Consider the following 23,193-nt stretch of genomic DNA (forward strand, 5'->3'; position numbering starts at 1 on the left):
AGGCCTTCGCCGCAGACAATCGCCGTGGCCAGGGACCTAGGATCTTAATTTCACTCAGTGGGAGTCCATCTAGACGCTCCAGCGCACGGCATAGACACTGTCACTAAGAAATGTTCTTAAATCGAATTAGAATATCAACCATATTAGCGAATATCAATGCAGACTGAAAAAATAGCAGCTCTACTGTCCGACCTGTAGACGGGGCCTGTTTGGGTCTAGTCGTCGACAAAAAAAAAAAAAAAAAGAGAGAGAGAGAGAGACTGGGAAATATTTAACCTTATAGGTGCCCGCGCTTCTTAGCAACATGTTTTTTTTTTCTTTTAGAGCAAGGTCCAATGCTAAAAGTGGAGCGGTTCAAAGTGCCATTTTGTTCATGGCACACGCTCATAAAGGTACCATCATTAGCATTTAGCTTTGGTGACAACCAGAAGGAGCTACCGGCGGTCATTTTTTGTCATTATTGCCATATATCGGCCCGCGACCGTGAATATTCATTTTAACTAGAAATTTAAAGAACAAAACTGCACGAAACTCACGCTGCTATTTGACTGACTAAATTGGCGATTTTTATCTGGCAGCTGGCGTTACCTGCCCTCGTCCTTGCACCATCTTGAGATGTATCGTAGCGTTATAGGGCGTTGTACACCGCGCAATATTTTTATTCGCGCTTAGTTATTGCCTAAAAGGGAGGAAAGGCTGAGCTAAGAGGCGCGCCGCATCATGTCATTAGGAATCAGCGATGGTGCGCCGACATTCCGCAATAGCCAACCTGATATCGGTGTAAGCGGCGTGACAATGACAGGCATCAAGATCTCCTCAGGGCGATTCCCGTCTTCCCTCGGCTAATTGTCACGGTGGATGAGATAACGTGAAGCCTGAGCAGCTTGCACGGGCGCAACAGATCGAGCACTACGGCAAACTTGGTGGCGCGCTAGTATCGGCAATCGGAAAACGGCGCCCCGCGACATACAGAATCGCAAAGCTTGATGGACAGCGATGAGGCCGCGCGACTCAGAGGAAAACATAGCTCGCGTGGCGCTACCTTGGTCAGCCGGGAGAGGACCGATCGGCACAGCCACCGATGCCGGTCAAAGATGCAGGGCACTCAATTGAAAGGTACGGGGAAGAGGTAAAGGTGGCGACAGATTTCAACTGACGCGACCTAGTTTGCATTGCTGCCGCAGTTCTGGTAACAGGTCCCGAAAACTGGCAATGAGTCAAAGCTAAACTGGCCTTCAGAAAACTTGAGAGTTGTTTTCCCGGGCGTGAGCTTTGCATACTCTCTGGATTGAATTCGTGGGCCTCCCGAGGTCTGCGGATCTCCATTTATGATTAATTCCTTCAACTATAGTCGTTGCGTGGCGTACGGAAGATACTAATCCGACTAATCGGGGACATTTTCAACTCGCCGGGAGCTCGTACAATTCAAAATCTGATTTATGGGCGTCGTCTCTGTCCAGAGTCTGCTTGTGCGCTTAGAAATTGAACGACAAAAACTGAAAGAATTTGTCCATATCGGAAAGATTAAGCTCTTGACCGGCTTGACTGACGCATTTTGTTCGTGTGTTTGTCCTTAGGTGAGGAGGTAACACTGAGAAAGGTAGCAGTTCATGCAGCCGTCCGTGGCTCTTTAGCAACCGCTTCGGTCGGACTGCATCACGCCAGACTATGTGATAAACTGTGGACAAAGCCTTTTAAGTGACCTTCTCCAACAATATTTTTATCGCTATCGTCTTACATTAGGGCATTCACGCAGACGCTCTCAACTGTTTCCTCGTTCTCATTTTTGAGAAACCTAGATGTACATGTTTAAAACGAAATTTACGGTCTACGCAGATTGAGATATCGGATACTGATAGAAGTTTCTTTTATCTAAGTACGATACGTTGGCCGCCTGAAGTTCGTGCGCAAGAATCATAAAGCCAGCAGGTCCGCCAGCAATGAGAAAGATAAGGAAGCGCTTCGAGAGAGGGACAGGAATAAAGAATTAAAGGTCAGGTACAGATGACAGATTGAGAACAATGCGTCTTATTCAGAATACGAATTTATTAATTTCCAGTAAGAAGGCGAATTGTAAAAGGAGTCGGAAGCAAGCAAAAATTGCAGATTCCTCCATCATCCGCCACAGCGTGTTCCGCTGCTGCAGGGTGCCACATGACATCCGCAGGTCGCCATGAAGGCTCCAGATAAGGTCATAACGGCTGACGGGGAAGTTGTCGGTGCGGAAGCTCTCCGCGCTGGGTCCTATGAACGCGTGCGCAGTCGACTCACAGTAGTGGATTGCTAGAGTGGATGCAACGTGAACAGCTGACGAACAGGCAGTGACAACGTGAACGACTTATTATCTCATAAGGGCCTCTTATCAGAGCTCCTCTGTTCAGCGCCAATATTGCAAATTCCCTGTCCTTTGTGTCAGCCGCCTCTAATCGTAAACAAAGGCATTTTTCTAAAAGGACGAAAGCAGATCTGGTCCCGTGAAATCCTACTTTCTAAGGCATGATTTTTAATTGAAACTTAAATATGTGATACTGTTAGGCAACGTCATGTGCTTATTGACATGAATTATCTAAGCATCTGACGCGTCAGAAGGTTTGCTTTTAACATTTTTGCTGCATTCCCACTGAGAGGTGAAAATTGCCGCGAAGGATAAATAGATATTTGAGGAATAATGAAGAGCACATATGAAATATTGTAAGATACATTTATAAACATATTGGGAGAAATCATCCAAGCTTACCATGCATAGCAAAATGTTGCTTATAAAATTCGTCTCATCCTCGCAACAAGCAATCGAAGTGTCAATGGGGTGCGTTTTAAGAAAAACTTGGGGTACGCCTAAATGCGTTAAACGAAATACTTGACCGCGGTTGCCGGTTGGGATTCTCATCGCACAGGCACCTTTACTTCGCATGACCTGCTTTACTATCTCGCATTTTTCCTTTTGTTTCGATAGAAAGCTTTAATTAGTGCAAACGTCGACTCTGCCCATGTCTTGCACAGGAGTTCTATGCATAGCCACGCTGCGGCGCGTCTGTGGCCGCAACGTAGCTACTAAGACTAGAAGGAGCAGATGTAATGTAGGGGGACAATTCCAAAAGGATGGTGGCGGTGCAAAAAGGACGGGCTGAGAAGCTATCGGCTAACCGTTTTCTAAAGCGTGTTGAACGTAATGTCCTACCTGAACCTCTTTAATTTTTCGCTCGGCCATTGATTTAACCACACTTAAACTTCCTAACGTTTTTCCATCTCGATGTAGGCTCCGCACGCGATGGAATCTTTTGGCTGCTTTCTCGGTGACGGTTTCTTAGGAATTGAAGGTGTGAACAGACTAGTGAGAGTGTTACTGCGTCTTTTGTTTCCCTGAAAACAATTATCATCTTTTTCAGCACATATTCGTGAGCAAGTTTCGGGCTCTACTAAGCTTAGAGACGATGATGTAAAGACTAATAGACGTTCATGCGCCACGATCCACGTTTCCACATTGCATGCATTGACCTGTATTTTTTTTCCATAACCGCCAATTACTAATGAACGCACTAGTGCGTCTTACTAAGACATGTCACCATGGTAAAGATTAAAGCGTTTTCACTAGGCGCACGTTTATTCAGGTGGAGTCAAAGAAGTACGGGATGCGGCCTTTTTTGCCGACTTCCTATCACACTCTCTCTGCTTGTTGAGTGGCTGTCTCGTGTTCCTTAAAAAGATCATCTTTTTCTGGCCTTGTGCTGCAAGTAGATACGGAGGGGCAGTTCATTTATTGCGACCCTTTGATGCTTGGAAAATGTGGTATTTGTTAATTATTACGGCTTCAATAATTCACAAGAGCGGATAGTTCTCTCCAAACACGTTTGTGCACTTCTTGAATCTGGGTGATAGATTGTTTTTATATTTTAATAATAATCTGACTCGAGTGGAAATGACAACAGATCATCTGCTATGGTGTATTGCGTCATATTTGCCCTAATCTATGACCTTTTTGTCAGCATCACCTATCAATACACGAATCCCAGAGATTTTGCGCTGCTGTCTGGACGAGATCTGCGTTTCTTGCTCTTATCGTAAGTTAGGACGTTGCCTTGGTCTGGTCACTGCATTTTTAGCATGCCTATTGGTGAATGCACCCGGCCAAGTGCCGACCCCGATTGTCTTTCTCGAAACACAATGCTGCGATGGCTGAAGGTTAGCGACCTGGAGAAAGCGTAAATATAGCTTTACAGTCTTGTGTCTCGAAGAAACTGCATTCACAAACCGATTGGGAGATGTTAAGCACGAAGTGGGAATTATATATATGTAGAAATTGGTTCCACAAGGCTATATTTCAGGAAAACTGAATAAAAGAAGTTTATAAGGTTAATACTTTTAGTGATCTTACTACGAGGCTAAACGAAGTGGCGTCCGTGTGCTGTGCGATGTCCGCGCACGTTAAAAATCCCCAGGTGGTCGAAATTACTCCGTAGCCCTCCACTACGGCTCCCCTTTCTCTCTTTCCACTTTAACTCCCACCTTTAGCCTTCCCTTACGGCGCGGTTCAGGTGTCCACAGCTTAAGTGTGACAGACATTGCGCCTTTCCCTTCCTGTGAACAAATTATTATTATTATTATTATTATTATTATTATTATTATTATTATTATTATTATTATTATTATTATTATTATTAATATTATTATTATTATTATTATTATTATTATTGTTATTATTATTATTACTACGAGGCTCCTTGCCCGTACTGAAAAGAAATTGCAAGTGTAATATGCCTGCTTCAAAAGGTAACCCGGAACATTTTTGTGCTGCCCGATACACGATCTTATTTTGCTTTGAACTGGAGAAACCGACTCGACAGGCTTCACTTGGTGACCAATGTCATTCGGTTGCCCAGAGACTAGCGGCTGATTGCTGCGGTCGCCATTTGTCGACTAACGAATTTGAAAATACTGTGTGTCTACTGCACGTCCAACCTCGATAATGACTCTGAGGGGTGGGGCGCGCTTTTTCTCTTTTTTGAAGTACCTTCATGAGGAATATTGCTCCATAATATCTTGCATTTTCAACTTCGCTAAGAATATGCTATAGATTAGCTGCCGCCTTGAATGTCCTCGAAGCCCCGTGGTCTCTCTGGTGGACTTGTAAGTTTTTTTAGGCCCCTTTGAAGCATCGATTCGATTAAAAATTTTGTTACTAGTCTGGATGTCGGCGTTTTGACGCACAAGTTTATACAATGTCAGAATATACTGATATCCAAAAGCAGTGATGAAGAAAAAAGTCTTCCAATGTTAACTGTCATGGGACCTCGTCTGCCATGCAGCTTGAGTAGCCTGTCCATTTAAACTAACCTACACATACGTAGAATGCATAATTTTAATGTTATGAAACATCTCTCGTGAACAGCATCTAATACCTCAAATTATACTTGAGAACAACATCGGTCGGGTGCGTCACAACTTTTATTCTTTCGCTTGCACGGCGCTAATGTTCGTTCAGCAATCTGTAAACGAATACGTCATTGCTAGAATAACTGCTCCCCCCGTTTCACCGTCAATGACTGCCTCCCACAGCTTGTGCCTATTTTATCCTCTTGTCAACAGTGGTGTTTGTTATCGACGCTCCTGTTTGCGCTTCACTTGAAGTCGCTATCAGCATTCATCAGAGCAGCTGCATTCTACGGCTCTGTATCCGAGATAAAAAAACACAAAATACTAGCATACGCTAGTGACCTTGCAATTTTCTGCTCAGAAAAAGCTCGTTTTCAAGTTCTTTTTTTTTTTTTTTTTTTTGCGATTGAGGAGTCGTGCACAGTTCTGGGTGCACAAATGAACTGTTCCAAGAGCCGCTTGCGATGATTGCGGGGAACTATATTGGCTAAATACTGTGGCATGGATTGAACGGGGATACCACCGAGGTGCCTAACCGTCTCAATAGGCGCGTTGAAGCAGAGTGAAAACGGCTTTCAATATCATACATCGTCTGCACAGCGCTATATATATACCCACGCATTTTTCTGATATTTTTTATCATTTTCAGCAAGGCTTGCAATACGTTCTTGAAAAACATCATTGTGTTTTCAGATCACTGACAGAGCTATATCAATATTTTATGCTTCCTTGAAGACCCATGTAGTAAGTGTTTAATCCACGGTTATTTTCTTCTCTTACTTCTGTGGCCGCGCTTCGTTATAAAGATTTATGCACGCGATACATTTTGTTGTGTTCTTCCTGAAAGTCCGTCTTTAAAAAGTTTGTTTCCTGTGTCATGAAAACATTTGTAAACAAAAAGACCTTGCTTTGTAGGCCTTTCGCTGCTCGAATTCACTGTTCAAACTATGTCCGGAACATGCTGTACTTTTTCAGAAACGAAAAACGCTATTTCCTTGTAGAGCCAAGTCATTTTTCATCAAAGATGCATACAAATACCACTTTAACCGCGACTGTTTCGTATCAGAAAATATTTATTTTTGCCTTGTTCGTAAACAATCAAACTGGGATGTTAGTGAAATGATTGATTACTGCATCATCACTTAAAAAGGCGTTGTACAATTCTGGGAGGCATCACAAGGTATCTTGAAAAAGCTAATTTATTTGACTCGTTATACCTTTAGCTAGCTTACTTCAGGGCAGTATGATGACGTATTCCTTGATATGTTTCTCCTGATCGGATTGCACAGCTTGTAAATATCTTGGCTCATGAATCCGCACCGTGAATCTCTTCTGACGACGTGTTTTCATTCTTGCCAAATGATTGCTTATCTTGGGAAGTTATAGCGATACTTTTCAAAAATAAATGCCACTCCCTCCTGGCGGAGTGATAGGCATGTCTCCCTGGCAGTGTTTTGCTGACGTGTAGTTTATACGATGAAAGCCTTATCTAGTTTACCACCTAAAAAATCTGTTCGCATATTTAGGGAATCCCTCAAGGTGAAGTAGATTTGTAATAAGGGAGTAATTACTTATTTCATCCACCCAAGCGCAGCCATACGGCTACAAAGGAAAGCTATACAGCTTTCTCAGAAACTTAGTAGTTAAAGAAAAATTCTTTCTGATCCGGGAATCGAACCCGGCACCACCGCCTTTCCGGGGCAGTCGCACTACCGACTGAGCTAACCAGGACGGTCAGCAGATCAGATGGTAGGGCGAGAGCGAATTGATCCACAACTCGAAGTGGGAATTGTTTTTGTTGGATATTTAAGGGAATCCTCCAAGATGAAGTAGATTTCTAATAAGGGAGTAACTACTCATTGACATCCATCCAAGCGCAGCCATTACCCTAAATATCCGGATATTAAGAGGGATTTTCCTCAAAATATCCGACCAAACCCATTCCCACTTCTAGTTATTGACCAATTCGCTCTTGCCCTACCATCTGTTCTGCTGACAGCCCTGGTTAGCTCAATTAGTAGAGCGTTTGCTATGGAAAGGCGGTGGTCTCGGGTTCGATCCCCAGATCAGGACAATGAAGTCATTGAGGAAGCTGTATACCTTTTCATTGTAGCCGTGTGGCTGCGCTATTGTAGATGTCAATGAGTAATTACCCCCTCATTACAACAAAATCTGGCTGCGTGAGCAAAGGATGGTGCCTAAAGCTCAGATTGGCCAAAATGAGTGACGAGGGGCACTAAATTCGCAAGTTGTTCTCTTGCAGCCCACGTTATGCTTCAGGTAAGATATACACAAGAATATTCGAATTAACCGCACATTCCACACAAGGCTTCCTCTAAATAAAAGTTGATGGAAATAATATTTAGATAATTTCATTAACCTGGAAATTAACCAGGTCTCTCACAAACTGAGGCAGGCACGCCAGCCACTTTCAAACAGGGCAGTTTGTTAGTTTTGACATGGTATTTATTACACTGAAAATAATCATTTACATGACCTTTTCACAGATGTTTTAAAAAAGCATCGAAAGACACCTCCAAAATACACAGTAACATAGCACTAGACAGAAGATAAGGCTGAGCACTTTCCTACGAGAGAGCGCCACTCCGATTCAATGTAGGTATGTCTATACAATTCTTTGAGTTCATGTACATTTCGCCAGGAAGGCTCTTTTGTGCACTCTGAAAAAAAGGTGGAAATTTTGAATGCGCGATGCATTCAGTATTTGCGCTTGTCAGCGATAGCAGAAAAAAAAAAGGAACTGTAAAATGAAAACAAAGAAACAAACAATAGCAGGTAAAGAAATTTGCTGTTTTTACTTCACAGCACGCAAACAATCGTAGACGACCTCGCTGATTTCTTTTTAGAGTTCTTTAATGTAGTTTCGGTAACCACTGTAACAGTTCCTAGAAGCAGAGCTCTGTGGTTTGTAATAATAGCTTGTTGATATGAACAACAACTATTTCGTGGCTTCTGGGCAGCGCGACGGTCACTAAAACCAGAGGCCGTGCGTTCGAGTCCCAGCGCAGCGCACCATAGCCCGTTTATTTTTCGAATCATTATATTTTTTCAGTTACACAAACCTGCCTCGAAGTTTTGACACCAATCGGAACATGGTTTAATGTGCTCCTGAGCTTTATTATTTATTTGTGTCCATTGACACTTTCGTTCACGACCATCGCTATCGACACCACGACGACAGCGCTAGCGCTTCTGTAAAAATTAAGGGACACTTAAAGCTATTGCTTCAAAATAAATCGTTAAAAAATACAATATTTCTGAGCTAGGTTCAGCTGATATATTGTTTGTACGACGAAATTTTAGAACGTGTGTAAAATATTTGTTGAAAAGTTATTCTCTAAAAAATGTTCAACGTTTTTGGGCATGCAAAGTAGACAGTGTAATATTGAGGCTTCCTTGCAGCACATGAAATATACTCATAAACATTTTGTATATGGGTGCTATGAAGCAGATTTAAAAAAAATTACATATGTTTTATGGATAGCACAGACAACTTTTGCACTGCCCGCTTCATCTTACGCATGGAACAGAAGCCAATAATGTTTCCTAAATTTAGCACTCACCCTTTTGTTTACGGCATAAGTTAAGTTACGTGTCAACTGCAAGTGTTCGCATTTTAGGAAGCGTAGCGCGACGAAGACGAGGACAAAATGACAAAACGTTTAATAAAATGAAAATGCACCAACTCGCCCAATTCAGCATTCTTCAAGTGTTCGTTGCTTAATAGACATCGTGTTTAGTTTCTCGTATGGCAAGTGTCCAGATATATCCCGATCCATTCAGAATTACGGAAACGCAAATTTTCTTTCACATCCTGTAGTCCACCTTGATGTTGACAGTAGTTTTCTTTGCGGCTTTAAAGCTGCGTTCTTTCGCAATGCGTGCAGGTTGAATAATTATCATAAGCGAATAACTGAGTTTTACGTTATACGTATATAGTCAAAGATAATATATTCTTCTCTTGATTTATTCCTGAACGCGGTGTTAGCATAAGTAGCCTCTTATAAACCAGAGCAACCAGACAAAAAAACTCCAGCATTGAACAACAGTAATAGATCCTCCATGCACGTAATGGGTGCCCGAATTAAATATAATAGGCTCTTTCGAAAACATGGCCTGCCCTAGTGCAGATAAATGATTTCAGGATGGCTGGCGATCGCCTGGCCCCATCGACAGTATTTCTTTTGCAGAAAAAAGCTGATAAAATGAATATTTTACCTAATTTTTATTATCGTCATTCGGAGCAAATTGACAAACCTGAAGTTGTGGCTTGTGTAATAATATAGCCGACCGAAACGTCTGCCCCAAGCTAACGCCTATATGAAGAAGCTCTCTTTGGTCACCCAAGAGATAGCTCAGAAAAGAAAAAAAGAATTGAAAGTAATATCGGTCTTACTTGAGCGGCACAAGGCGCGTCTCTATATAGGAACTAAATAAGCATTTCTCTCTCTCCGATGGGGCATTGCGTGTACACAGGACGAGAGGTATGCACAATCGTATGATCACGTGACATTTTACTTTTGCTTTAGGAAAATGCAGATGACTTTTTAATTCAAAGTAAACCATAAACATGAATGAGGATGTATTGTATTTGAACTGGTAAAACTAAAATCGGGAGAGAAAATTTACAACAAAAATTAGAGATTAGTGGCAATGAATAAACTAAAACTAAAGTAAACAATTCTTATTATTACAAAATAAAAAACCAAAAAGATAAAATGTCAGCCAATTTCTGACGAGCAGCTTCCAGCTACCGACCACTAAGTTAACTATTTATAAAATTACAGCGCCCCAGTTAGTGGAACCATACCTTAGTGTAGTGAAAGGGGGCCTCCACGTGTCCTCCCAAATTTCGACAGTCTCCGGCCAATTTCAACAGCGTGCGATTGCAGCGCTGCAAGAAAACCAATAGGTTACAATGGCGCTTGAGCAGTTACTGTTTTTTTCTCTAAATTTGTTCTCTTTGATATAGGCGCCAGGTGCTAAGCACAACAGAAGTTAACCGTTCTGTTTAAAGAAGACCTCAGGAACGGCATATCAATGCGTGTAAGCGCGTTGAAGTGTTGTCGACAGCAGCGCCGCCGCTTCGTTCGCAATTTCCGAGGACAGGCGCTCCATGATAAAACACCCCGCCTGCTACGCTATATATTACAGGTGATAGTACTTGTGACATGTTATGGGCATTAAGAATACTACTGGACTTGTACACAGGAGAGCTATTTTCTTTACGAGAAAACTGGATATTTTATTTGTAGTGGAGCTGATACTGGATTATATTTCATGCTCACCCCATAATTCTAAGCACAGCTATATGCCTGCTAAAGTCGTGATAATCCGCGGTATTAATCTCGTATCAAACATTTTAGAGATGTAAAGACGTTTGGTATGACCAGTCGATGCCTCGGCTGGCTTGAATGTGATGCAAAAAAAGGCAGTGAATTTAGGCTGGAACTTTAAAGCGGTGCGAAAGCGGTGCTGAGCAAGTTTTCTTTTCTGTAACCTAGCTTTTATATTTGACTAGCACAAGACAAACATCGCTAAATATTTTCTTTAATTCTCTGTGCGACTGAAGCTCCCTACTGCGGAATCTGCCTCTGCATCGGCAAAGCTTTGTGGTGCTGATGTTACGTGGTTGCTCTACACATTGCAAAGTCTTTTTATGGAGCTTTCTCATTGCAGCGTTTCTAGGCAACTGTTGACCGATACCAGTTGCGCCAGAAGCAAGGCAAGGTTGTCTCGGTTTAATAGGCTCCCGATTAGCGCTCTTGCTAAAACAGCGTCGAATTAAAACATCAAAACAAAAGTAACTGTGCGAGTCTGGCGCAGTATATCCTACTTTGTTTCGCAAGCTTTTTAATGCTTTTTCTTTACTTATTGTTATTATGCGTTTGTTTAATTCACGCTGTTTCCAGATTTAAGTGATCGCGAAGGCACAGGTATGCGGTCGTGGTCTCAGTAAATCTGCAGCTTGTTTTCGGTCCAGCTGCGACTATTCAGTTGTCCATTACATATTTTAGTATAATAAAATGTTGCATACAATCTTCACTTTGCGTGGCAACTTGTTCGGTAACCAAGCTCCTGTATGACAGTTTGTGCCAGACGTAACTATATAAAAAGCTAGTTATCACTCATTACTGAGTTGTCAATTATTTATCACTGATTACCGAGAACATAAGTATAAAGTCGCAGACCAGACCCTACTTGAACTGGAAAGTCGCTCTATTTATGAGTTTTCTTACGTTTAGCTGGAACAGTTATCAAGGAAGCATTAAGAGCAGCAAACGAATAGGTGGTCATTTGCACATTCTGATTATATTTATTTGCGTAAAATAAAAATTGAGGATCACCGTTTGCGAGTCAGGCTGACAAGTGCTACTTACAAAAAGTTTTTACAAACCTCAAAATTGTTCTAATCTCATGCCAAAGACATAATATTCTCGACATTTGAAGGCCTATAACCCTTACTGCACTCTTCATATTTTGACAGCCTAAAACCATACCTTTTCTGCGTAGATTTTTATGTTCTTTATTTAGGAGAACTTTCGAATCCCGTGTTATGTACTCTCCGTTTGGGGATGCCGCACATTTTCAGTATGTTTAGTGTTGCCTAGGCCTTTTCTCAGTGGACATAACGACGAGAAGTATTGGTGATTAGACATATGGAGGAACTTCCGACAGTAAACCAAGCATGTGGGCCATTTTTTCACCTACCGTCTCGCCACGTCCAAGTATTTAAAAGAATAATTAGGGCGGAAGCATGTATCTGTGTCAATTTCATTTTTCGTTCGTCTAAACGGTACAGCTTAACTATAACCCGATTACGGAGACCAGGAAAAGCCGGAACTAAATAGCCCGATAATGGTTGCTGAAGGCCGGCCAGAAGTAAACAGGCTGATAGCCAGTACTGCCGCAGGTCTGGATAGGGTCAGCAATCGAACGCTAATAAAGTTGTAGGAAGCATGGGTCCGACATTTCTCAGCCTTCATGCAGGAATGTTTGGAGGCCGGTCGGCTGCAGGCGACATGGCAGGACGTGAACCTCGCGTTCGTCCTGGACAAGCTTGAAATTCTCATTCGTAAATGGACTAGAAATGCACTAAGTTTAGCACACTATACACCTAAAAACAAGATTATTAGAGTAAAGGTCTCCAATACCCTCGAAGAGCTCGTTGAAGCTGCAACGACCTCGCCGTACCAAAGACTGTTGCGCAGTCGTACTGGACGCAGCGATCCGAAGAAATTAGGGCATGAGACTCGTGTATGCTCCAGACGCACTGACGACGTTCCTAGACACGTTAGTGACAAATTAAAGATACCTTCACTCCCCAAAAATATGTGTGCCGTCCAGCATGCGACCCAGAGGAGGGGTTTAGCAGCAGCTTTTCAAGCCCGCTTTGAGTACAGACAAGACGTCTTGTACAGAGATGTCGCACAATAAGCGGAGGGTATGGGGCGTGTTTCGGTGGCTAAGTTTCAGAGAAACGGGGCTCAGTAGTCTGCTGCAGCACCCGGCGCTCTACTGCAACGGAGGCGGAAGACGTGGCCATTGAGCGCGCAAACGTACCAGCAGGTGAAAATTATTGGGAGTGACTGAAAATTAGCGATTACAAATTTGCCGCGGGCCGTATTTCTGCCACCACAACACGAGTGTTGGCCAGTGGCCCACCACAGGCAAAGCACGCCGCGCTCATTTGAACACCGGTGCACCAGGGCAACCAGGGGAAACGAAAAAGCGCACGTAATGACCCAAGGATAAGCTACCTTCCAGGGCGCCCAATGACGTCTCGTATACGCGACCCGGTCCCCTTTACGCGATGAAGAGCCTCTGCAGTTCCGTGATGATCTTAGTAGGTACCAATATATCTTGGCCCATCACAAATTAGGCAGAGCAGTACTTCCGAAAGCGTGTAGCAACTCACCAAAAGCGAAGGACTTATGTTGCGTAAGATGCAAGAGTATTCCCGAACCCTCAGCTTTACAGCAAGTGGCACTCGGAATTTTCAGCCATCAAGTGCAAATGTTGCAAACGCATAACGGACATGACCAACAAGATATGGAACTGCCTTAGATTTGGAGAACCTGACAGAAAAGTCTAGTGCTGGGAGGCCCTACTTCTCAAACAGGACGAAAAAGGAAAACGGCACAAGCTATCCGTCTCGCCCCGGCTGCTGCTGAGATGCAGGAGATCCCGGTCAACGGCTGACGGGCAGGACATAGCTGGGAGTGAGCTCGCGAAACTAGTGACAAGTGCCAGTGAATGTTATTTCTTTTTCCCTCTCGTACAAAACATGGTTTAGCTTACATATCGAAATTTCACGTTGATGGCGAGACCCGTGACCCCTCGAGCGAGACGTCTCAAGAATCATCTACTTGCCACCTTGCATTCCTGCTGCTTTGTTTAGCCTAGCTGGGTGAGGTCCCAGATCAATATGCAACGAGAGAAAATATTTTCATGCGTGTATAAATATTTTCCTTCTGCATCTTTTTTGTTTTCCCAACTTCAGGTGCTGAGGGAAAGAGGGGAAGGAGATATCTTTCCTTGGCAGTGGTCTTAGATGCATGTGCATAGCAATAGTGTTTATCACAAGAAATATTTTGCTATAAACTTCAGTATACAAAATTTATTCAATATCCGTAATGTATCTGTTACGTATTCGCTTCTTCCTGAAATAAATTGCTACCTCAAAGCAACGCGACTCATATAGAACGACACTGCGGCGACAACTAAGTTGACATAGTGGTTAAGATGCCTGACTACTGTACTGGAGTATCCGGGCTTGAACCCGACCACAGGCGGCTGCCTTTTGATGGAGGTGAAACAAAGGGACATCCTTGTGCTGTGCGATGCCAGTGCACGTTATAGATCTTCCCAGCCGTGCACCACGTTTTCTATCCTTCCACTTTCACTCCCACCTTGCTGGCGTACAGCGCGGTTCTTTTCTTTTTCATTTCCGATCTTAGAGAAGGCACTCGAAGTGACACTTACTCCCACCTCATACAGATCAAATAGTGTCGATACGTCACACAACCTGCCGCCCACTAAGCGACTGGACGTGTCAACTGCAAACAGCCTCATGCCAAAGGTATGTTTGTGAGTTGCCGCTCATGCCTGTGGTGCGCTTTGCAGAAAGAGGTCCTTAACTCTGTCTGGTTAAATCTTTTTTGGACCACGCGCGAATACACAGGACAGACGTGTATTCGCATTTTTCAAAAACATATATTTAAGTTCTTCACAACGATTCTCACTTGCAAGAGCACCTTCATACTGTAAGTGCAAACGTTTCCCTAACGTCACCCAGATCCTCTTTTGTGATGGTGGTAAAAAAAACAAAAAAAAAAACAATGTACTAGGTTGAAGAGGCATTGTTGGAGTCCGTGGTTCGGCACTTCTTTGAGTGCTGCTGCTGCCCGTGCTCCTTCGAGTACTCTGTCCTGATTTCCAAGGCTTACACCAGCAAAAGCCGCCTGCCGTCCCTTCCCCCTCCGCCTTCCCCTCTGACCTAGCATGAATTGTAAGTTTAATTTTCAGATTTTATTGGCCGATCCATACGATATATAAAGGTGAGCTTTCTTTCCATTGAATACAAGTCTCCCTTCTCTACGCGGAACTGACATTGTACAATAAGAAGCTGTGCCCATTGCGTGTAATCTAAATGCGTCGTAAAGGGTGTGAGTTTGCAGCCGCCTTATGGCTTCGTCACACTTGCGCATTCGGTGGCGAGAGCGAGCGAATTCCGCCGCCGCGGTCGAGAATCCGCCGGAAATCTGGGCGCAAAGCCAAATCGGTCCGGGACTGATTCTGGCCGGCGGAAAACATTCCGCCGATTTCTATCAGCCAGTAGGAAGGCGAGAAGATTGGGCCAGCGCGGCCCGCGGCGTCGACCGCGGTCGACAACCTTCCATCGCAGCTCGTTTTACTGTGATAGAGTTGAGGGAAAGAGCAAACGATGGCGCCTCCGGTGTTAGCGTTGGGGCAGTCGATTCTTTTTCTTCGCCGCCACCGCATACGGTAAGAACATTCGACTTCTGTTGATTGAATAGGCAAGTACCCCAAACAAATTTGGTATAAAAGATACTAACGACAAAATGCAATTCCTGTGCGAAATTTGAACTGCGAGGATTCCGCGGTTTAGCTGAGAGAAGCATTATACAGACCGCCGGTAATTGTGCAATACGCTATACATGATGGAAGTCTTTTCTTTTATGCGTTTTCCCCTACGGGAATCGGTATGGGCATATTTTTTCTACTCTGGCTCCCTATCCATTCATAATGATCTGTTGGTAAGGCGGGTTCGGGAAACAAATAACCAATGCTTACGCTTTTTATCCCTGCCGGGGTAATTTTCTAAACAGCCACCAGGATAATTCCCGGCATTTCCTCTCCAAGAAGAGCAGCGTCAAAGCCTTTTTTTTTACAGAAAACTCATGTTGGCTTTTCACATGCGAAAGCGCAAGCGTAAAGGGAACGTAGTTCAATGTCCCGGCTTAATCAGCCTCAAAAATGTCAAAGCATGTTGTTGCTGTTATCCCTATATATGCAGAAAAGCTAATAAAGAGGTACGGCGATCCAACAGAGATCACCCCCCCCCCCTCTCCTCCCCCAAAATATACCTTGAAAACTTTCCTGTGTTTTCCCAGAAAGTGTCTCAGTCGACAGGAGCGCCTTTTCCGACGATACTAGCACATGGTCGACCTATTCGCGAAGGTTTGTTGCAGAAATCACTTGGTAGTTCAGCTAATTATATCACGTAAGCTAGAGGTAGAAGAATACGTACCATTCGTTAACTTCTGCCCACTTGTTCACTGTACCGCTCCTTTCGCGCCTTTTTTCATAACACCTCGCTGGATTTATCGGAAACAAAATCATGCAAGCACCAACTAGTTGTTTCCAGTCATTGCTGTCCGCTGCCTGCTGTAAATATTAAACGGATCTCCTTTCGATACGATATATACCATATTTTGAAAATACTGTATGCATCGCAAGCCTCTCGCTCATTCAACTTATTCACGCTAGACTGTGGACCTTTGCATTTTTTTTTTATAAGCAGTGCTATATGTGGCAGTTTGTTAGTATCTTCATTCCGAAGCAAGAAATGTGCTGAAAAAACACGCACCATTATGTCGTTGTGTTCTCCTATTCTGTGTGTTCTTCTTCGGCTAATTGTAAATTTATAATATTAATTTAGAAAAGCCTAACGCTAATTGCGAGACCGTTGGCACATTTAGTTTTTTTGTGTCAAGCCGTAGTCTGGCTGACCAGGTTTCTTCAACCTATGTCTGCAAAAAAGATACCAAAACAACTGCAACTCAAAGCTGAATTATCTTTTGGTTAACCTTAATGCAGTTATAAAAAGCAACGCTTGTCATTAAACGCTAATAAAGCGTTTATTAGGGATCCTTCATGGATTTCGTTGAATGGGACTCCCGTGACCAGTCGCTTCCTTGTATTTACATTTTTATTTGTGCTAACAATGTTTGCAATTTTATGTCGTGTATTGCGGCAGAATATAAATATGTGTGATATGAAATAATTATAAATATATTAGATAAATATGTGATAGGAAATAATTATTCTAATGGCGGCGCTCTCGTTCTTTTCATATCTCGGGTTTGGTCTCGACAAAGCTTCGTCGTTAAGTAATTGCATTCTTATCGTGTCGCCGAGCTTTCCGTTCTAGTCAATGGGGCAAGGGTTTACTCGTGATGGCTGCGAGCGGCGCTGTTACAGATTTGTCGTGCTTGAGAAGATTGATCTCAAACAGCCCCTACAGATAGCAATGGCTGCTTTCCCCAAGCGACGACGGCGTCGCGAATCAAGACGTCAGCAAACTAACTCATTTGATCTATGTATATTGCCATTAAAACTAAAAAAAAAACAGCGCTGTCATTACGGCCCCGTATTTTAAAAAAATGAGGCACGACCTGTAACTGTTGCCGCGAAGCACTGCGTCTCTAACATATACGATAGTGACCGGAGCTTTGCCGCAGCCTGCTTCTGGACGCTGTCGCCCGTTCTCATTTGATATTCTAAGCAATTATTCCGCCTTTTCTGTGACCCCAAGAACACGGGAGTACGCACCGCTGTTTCCACACCAAGAAGCATAGCGCGTAAGGTGAGTGTCTTTATGAGTACAGCACTCGCGGAGTGCAACTGTTTGCCGACAGAAGTGGGCTCGTCGACAGCACTTTCTGGTTGGTTATCCACAACACGTGCTGATGACTGCTAACTTAAGAACCAAGGCAGCATAACAATGCTGCCCTCCTGCCTTTTCCACACACCAAGCAGCGAAATCATGCCCAGAAAGCTCTAGCCGGCGGAATTACACATCCAGAGAGTGTGCATTGGCAATATAGTATACAGAGAGACAATACGAAGTTTTATAATAGGGGGACCCAAGGCTTGGGGCCCTTAGAAAATATCGGGCCCCGGCGCAACCTAGCCGAGCACCGAGTTTTAGAATAGGGGTCTTCCCGACGCCGCAGAGCCGGGCTTGCGTTCGTCAATCGCAGCACCCGACGGTAAACCACGAAAAAGCATTGAAATATAAAAGCCAACAACGCTATTTTATTCCTCAACACGTGCTACCATCCTACAAAGCTATATTACAACTACCAATTACATAAACCGTTTTCGTTAGACAAGACGAAATCGGCCAATTGTCAATCCAAGCTAAGCCTAGGATCCTCATTTCAACCTTCCGCGCTTCCCGACGTCTGGTCCCCATGGAAACCAAACAAGGAGACCTCGCTAAGCCTAGCAGCTCGCGGTAAATCCGGAAACAATTATAAAATATGGGGCCTTTCATCGCCTAAGTTTGGTGATGCGGGCCTCATGAGACATAGCCCAAGCTTCGTTGGTCTTTCGTTTTCCACGAACGCGCGACACCATGGAGCGGTAACGACGAATGAGTGCCAAGGCGAGTGGTCGCCGCTTGGCTGGACACCGCCATGTTGCCATAACCCAAGCGACCCAACGGCGGCATGGGGCGAACGCTATTTTCAAAAAATAGGGCCCGCCCCAAGCGTTAACCCAGGACCCCAAGCGTGCCTTACGTTCTGCGCATATGCATGTCGACGCCCCAAGCTACTTGGGGGTCCCAAAGCTTGGGGGCCCCTATTCTAAAACTCTAATTTAGTCCAAAAGCCTAACGACAAGGGGCAAATCAGAAAAGCGGGAAGTACGAGTGAAGTCTCCAACCTTGAACTTTGATCTTAAAGTTAACTGCCTTTTTGTATATGCTTACATTACATATTTGCGAGAAGGAGGAGTGATGAACGTGATGAATTTAGTCGTATAAACTCGCGTGGTGAGCCGCCTCTCCTATATCGAAAAAGTTAGCAAGGAACACGCGCAAAAATAGTTAACAACAAAAACGTAAAGTATAAAATGAACTAATACCTAAATAAACAGTAAACAAATAAGAAAACAAGCAATTAAAAGAAATTTAAAGCTCTGACAAAACAGTAAAGTAAAAGCCGGAAAAAAACAAAAGCCTAGTACGAGCTTATAACAAAAGTAAGCCCAGAATTCTACATGCTTTCGCACTTCCGCATGCAAGCAGGCCAGTACATCTCTGCAGTCCTTCCATTCTCTACATTTTTTTCATTCGAGAACTCAATAAATGCTTCGTTCACAGTCAAATGTATTTTTCGATCCATTTTCGTCGACACAAAACCTAGAGGACAAAGCACCTTGTTAAAGGGCACTGGCCAGAATAGACATAGCCTAATTTACTCTAGCAATTGCTGTTCTAGCAGGGTCTAATGTACGCTTATTGGGCGCATGAATATAGATCATCGACCTAGAATATTGGCGGCGACCGAATTGACGCCAAAGCGTACCAAAAAAAAAAAAAATGCGACGTCCGCATTGTCAATGTTGCGACTTGAAATACACGGGAATGGTTCTGACATATGGTAATTGGCAGGTGACATGACCAATCACTGATTGGTTGGAGGGTTAGCTGAGGTCATAAGACCACGTGTTATCCCGTAGGTGGCAGAAGGTGTCAACTCGTCGTGCTCATGTGGCAGGGTGAGAGGTGGGAATTTAACCCAGCACCTTTGGATGCCGGGTCAGCCTCGCTACCCTAGGCCCGGCGAGTACGTTTAGTATACGTCTCGGTTAAAGTGGGGCTTTATGTCTACGTCGACCGATCTTACACATAATGTTCTAGCTTCCGACTGTATATTATATACAGCGCGTCGCACAATTGCAGGCGCGCTGTGGAACGCTTCGCCCACCTAAACTGCGGAAACCTCGCAGCTCAAATTACACAAAGAAATGACATTTTGTCATTAGTATTTTTTTATATCAAATTTGTTCGATGTACTTGCCTGATTCAATATGAAGAGGCAGACGTTCCTATCGTATTAGGCGGCGGCGAAGCAAGATAAGCCGCTGCCCCAACGCTTGCACTAGAGGCGCCATATTGTGTTGTTTCCTCAACTCTGACACAGCACAAGAGCAATAGAAGGTTGTTGCAAACAGCGCAGTTTGGTGTCACCGATGCCAGCACTGAGACAGAGGCTTCTCTTGATTCGTCGCGGCCGAATACGATGAGAACATCTGGCTTCTGACTGAATCAGGCAAGTACACCAAATAAATTTGCGATTAAAATTGCTAACCACAAAAGGCCATTTATCTGCGAAATTAGTGCTGGGAGAAGCATTCCACAGCGCGCCTGTTTTGTGCAAACGCTATATTGTAGGCACAAACTCAGACATTAGAGGCTAAGTGGGCACTAACATGCATGCACATGAACAAGGGCCTTCAAAAAGACCTGCAGACGACACGTGTAGATTCCAAGTCATAACTTGAATGTGGAGTTTCATTAGAATCAAAGCCAATATTTTTAACAACATGGATGGGAACTATTAGGTCTACATTATAATAGGTCTACAGGTCTATTAGCTCTACATTATAAAATATTACATATTACAAAACTGATTAAGGCAGAAAAAGTGGTGTGCGATTGGTGCCTCCTCAATCTACATCAAAATAACGCACTGTAGTCATTGCTACTTCAAGCCACAGCAGACTGAAGTACTTGAAAGGGCGCCGTTGATTTCACTTAGCAATTCCACTGATCGCGCTGCTCCGTCCAGAGACTCGCAGTAGAAATCTGCAAATGAATATGAACGGAGTTTGAAAGCACGCGAGGCGCGGGTAAGGGGTGTTTGGCAAGTGAATATTCTTGATGTTTTGTCAATGTTGCTAATCTTAAATTTCTTAAGATTTGATCTAGTTACGTTTAAAGAAATTTTGTTCCTGGCCTTCAACATTTGGGGTGGTTCAGAATTGAGGCGCTTGTATAGAAACAAATGCCATGTCCGAATATCAAATAAGAACAGTGCGCGGCTTTTAGGGCAGTGCATTTCAGCAAGGGTGTTAGGAACCGCATGCTAGTGTTCTATATAGCCTTCAAGATTGTTGTTGAAGACGTTAATTCACTAAAATAAATTGGTGGCATGTTTTCCGAAACCTTATTCAAGGAGCATATTGGTGTTTGGCACCGCTATGGTAACTTTCACTAGTCGAAGCAAGTCTTCCTGGCCTGAGCTGGGCAGTGTGGCCTCCTAGTCCCGAGCTGTTCTTGCCGTGATCCTGACAATGGCTTGTAGTCTTCTAGCTTGCCTTCTCGAGGAACACAAAGGACAAAGCCCGCGCTGCAAAGAGAAAGACTACTTTCGGAGAAGAACGTTTCCAAGCTCTCCAGTAGGAAAACAACAGCATAGAAGCTTGTTGCTGTTGCCTACTTTTCCCACTCCCAATGGGAGAAGGTAGCGTAGTAGCGTAGACGGACAGCGTTATGCAGAGGCTGAGGCAAAGCGCACAGAGCATATGTGCGCTGCCCCAGCCGTATGCGTGAGAGGGCCGCTACAGCGTCTCGTATACGCTCAAGCGTTCGAGGAAGCATCTGCAGCCCGAAGCCCCGACATAGGCGCTATAGACTTCCTGATGCAGGTTCGAGTGTGTGTGCGGTGGCCGTGAACAGGTTGTCATCACCGGTGAATTCAGCTGAATGCAAGAAGCGCGAGTAGTGGGTACATCACATGGCAGTAGACAACTTTATACTGGGTTCTAATCCAGAACACTCGACCATGTGCAGCGCACCTTGATCGAGGAGGTATTCGGGCATTCAGCAATTTTCATCCGCAGGCGTGCAACGCGAATACTGCTAGCAAATTGACATATCGCTGCTCGGTTCATCATGCCGCGACTTTCATCCTTCAGAAGGCATGAGTGATAACTACGATGAATAAATTAAATTGAATCATTATAAATGCTTCATAGCTGAATAATATTATTTGCTTCAGCCAGCGTGTAATCAACGTTATTTTTATAATATTTTATTGCCTACGGCGCGTGCAAATGCAGCTTTGCAGAGATTGGTTGGCAGAATAAATTTATCGTCATCATTCGATTTTCAAAAAAGCACACCTAATATTTTGAGTTGATCTTTTATCTCACGGAGCGATGCTAAAAATGTTGGATCACTTAGGCTAGCTTTATTTGCTCTGGCTAGTTCCTTTTGTTGCCGATTCTACTGCGCGTATATGCATTTTGCTGCTGCCTGAAGCAGATATCGTTCAATTTGGCTTCTCTGTTAACTTGGACAGGCTGATTAGCATAAAGCAGCAAACGACAGTATTTGGAAAGACTCCTGGCATAGATATGACGCCCCGCAAAGTGACAGAGCTTCTCTTGCTGCGGAATAGGCGTCAGTTGCTGCTAACAGCGAGCTTTTGTGACGCGTTGGCTGGAGCCGCTACCACCCATCACCCATACAAGGTAGAGCCTCCTTGCCTAAGCCAGCAACAGCACAAGCCTCTGTCGTGGGCGTCGCAAAGGCATGAATCTGGCAGCGTTTTACCAAACCGCAGATGGGAGCGCTGTCCCATCCTATTTTTATACTTCCCTGGGTTTTATGTTTGCCGGAAAATTGGCCTACGCTTAGTCTATCTCGTCAGAGTCAGTTATGTCGGACCGGTTTAGCGGCATTCGAAAACCTGGCTATTGCCACCAGTTGTTTATAGCAATATTTAAAATTTTATTATTTAATATCGACAAATGGTTTAAGTAGACAGAACGAAACAAAATAATACCCAGTACTTCGGGTAAAGCCTGACTGCAGTGATCAAAGTTCATTTGAGAATAACGCTTCGGTTCTCGTAAAAAAAAAAAAAAAAAAAGAACAACCCACACCGCATGCTAGCTGGAACACCGTGTTCAATAAACAAGTGTACCCTTGAGTGGTTAGTCCCAGACTTTCCAGCAGGCTTCCACGCGTCGTTGCATGGATCTTTACAGGGCAATGATTGTTGCACGCGGTCGCAGTTTTATCTGGTAAAAACAAGAGTGTTCTGCTGACATTAATAACAGAAATAAGCTAAAAATTGTTTCTATCCTATCGGCATGCACCAAGGGTGTGCCGAGCGCTTAGTCGTAATATTAACTATACGAAGGGCGCCCATATGACGGCCATTTACTAAAGGTAGTGAGATATGTGCTAACACTCCTCTGAAGTGTCCGACAGCAGATTATATAAAGGACAAACAACTAAATAATTTCAGCTTTAATTTTGTATAAACGGCATCAAAATAGTCACCGGAAAGCATTGACTGTAGGCTAATTCCGAACTCTGCAGTGTCGAACGAATCAACAAGACATATCAGTCCTGCATATGTAGCACAATTGTTAGAGGGCAACTCCCGGGTTTGTTTCAACATTTTAGCTAATTATCCTATTATTCTCAATAGAGCCGTTTTTTTTGTGGTACAAAAGCCATTTTTAAAGTGC

At 43.7% G+C, this 23,193-nt stretch overlaps 1 long non-coding RNA gene across 1 annotated transcript in view; it reads left to right on the forward strand.

The window, feature by feature from the left end:
• The first annotated feature begins 15,307 nt into the window (after positions 1-15,307).
• LOC146209391 (uncharacterized) overlaps positions 15,308-23,193 on the forward strand; it is a 66,752-nt gene continuing 58,866 nt past the window's right edge. The window contains exon 1 of the long non-coding RNA XR_014703431.1: positions 15,308-15,399. This is a non-coding gene — a long non-coding RNA (uncharacterized LOC146209391). The remainder of the gene's footprint in view (positions 15,400-23,193) is intronic.

The sequence above is a fragment of the Amblyomma maculatum genome, chromosome 1 (assembly GCF_055883805.1).
Source record: "Amblyomma maculatum isolate TAMU_Amacu chromosome 1, ASM5588380v1, whole genome shotgun sequence".
NCBI classification, from domain to species: Eukaryota; Metazoa; Arthropoda; class Arachnida; order Ixodida; family Ixodidae; genus Amblyomma; species Amblyomma maculatum.